Genomic DNA, 1,960 nt, shown 5'->3' on the forward strand with positions numbered 1-1,960 from the left:
CATCTGCTGTCACCTGAATTTTTGATCCTAGCCATTCTGACTGGTGTGAGGTAGAATCTCAGGGTTGTTTTGATTTGCAGTTCATTGATGGTTAAGGATGTTGAACATTTTTTCAGGTGCTTCTCAGCCATTCCGTATTCCTCAGTTGAGAATTCTTTGTTTAGCTCTGTAGCCCAATTTTTAATAGGGTTATTTGATTTTCTGGAGTTCATTTTCTTGAGTTCTTTATATATATAAGATACCGTCCATCATTGGGAAGAGAGGCCCCTTGGTCTTGCAAACTTTATGTGACCCAGCACAGGGAAAGGCCAGGGCCAAGAAGTGGGAGNGGGTGGGTAGGGGAGCAGGGGCAGGGGGAGGGTATAAGGAACTTTCAGGATAGCATTTGAAATGTAAATAAAGAAAATAATAATAAAAACATTAAGTAAGTAAAAAAAGAAAAGACATTAGTCCCCTATCTGATTTAGGATTGGTAAAGATCCTTTCCCAATCTGTTGGTGGCCTTTTTGTCTTATTGACGATGCTTTTTGCCTTACAGAAGCTTTGCAATTTTATGAGGTCCCATTTGTCAATTCATGATCTTACAGCACAAGCCATTGCTATTCTGTTCAGGAATATTTCCCCTGTGCCGAAATCTTTGATGCTTTTCCCTACTTTCTCCTGTATAGGTTTCAGTATATCTGGTTTTATGTGGAGTTCCTTGATCCATTTAGACTTGAGCTTTGTACAAGGAGACGAGAATGGATCAATTCATTTTTCTACATGATAACTGTCATTTGTTCCAGCACCATTTGTTGAAGATGTTGTCTTTTTTCCACTGGATGGTTTTAGCTCCCTTGTCAAAGATCAAGTGACCATAGGTGTGGGTTCATTTCAGGGTCTTCAATTCGATTCCATTTATCTACGAGTCTGTTGCTGTAACACTACCATGCAGTTTTTAACTACAGTTGCTCTGTAGTACAGCTTGAGGTCAGGCATGGTGATTCCACCAGAGGTTCTTTAATTGTTGAGAATAGTTTTTGCCATCTGTCTTAGTCAGGGTTTCTATTCCTGGACAAAACATCATGACCAAGAAGCAGGTTGGGGAGGAAAGGGTTTATTCAGCTTACATTTCCACATTGCTGTTCATCACTGAAAGAATTCAGGACTGGAAATCAAGCAGGTCAGGGAGCAGGAGCTGATGCAGAGGCCATGGAGGCATGTTCTTTACTGGCTTGCTTCCCCTAGCTTACACAATCTGCTCTCTTATAGAATTCAAGACTACCAGCCCAGAGATGGTCCCACCCACAAGGAGCCTCACCCCCTTGATCATTAATTGGGAAAATGCCTTTCAGCTGGATCTCATGGAGGCATTTGACCAACTGAAGCTCCTTTTTCTGTGCTAACTCCAGCTGGGTCAAGTAGACACAAAACTAGCCAGTACACCATCCTAGGTTTTTTGTTATTCTAGACGAATTTGCAAATTGTCCTTTCTAACTCCACAAAGAATTGAGTTGGAATTTTCATGGGGATAGCATTGAATCTGTAGATTGCTTTGGCAAGATAGCCATTTTGACTATATTAATCCTGCCAATCCATGAGCTTGGAAGGTCTCTCCATCTTCTTAGATTTTCTTTGATTTCTTTCTTTAGAGACTTGAAGTTCCTCTCATACATATCTTTCACTTCATTAGTTTGAGTCACACCAAGGTATTTTATACTATTTGTGACTATTGTGAAGGGTATTTTTTCCTAATTTCTTTCTCAGCCAGGTTATCTTTTTGTAGAGAAAGGTTACATTTTTGTTTCAGTTACTTTTCTTTTTTTCTTTTTTTATTTATTATTATTTTCTTTATTTACATTTCAAATGTTATCCCGAAAGTTCCCTATACCCCCCCCAGATTCCCTCCCACCCACTCCCACTACTTGGTCCTGGCCTTCCCCTGTGCTGGGTCATATAAAGTTTACAAGACCAAGGGGCC

This window comes from Mus pahari, chromosome 19 (assembly GCF_900095145.1).
Source record: "Mus pahari chromosome 19, PAHARI_EIJ_v1.1, whole genome shotgun sequence".
Lineage (NCBI taxonomy): Eukaryota > Metazoa > Chordata > Mammalia > Rodentia > Muridae > Mus > Mus pahari.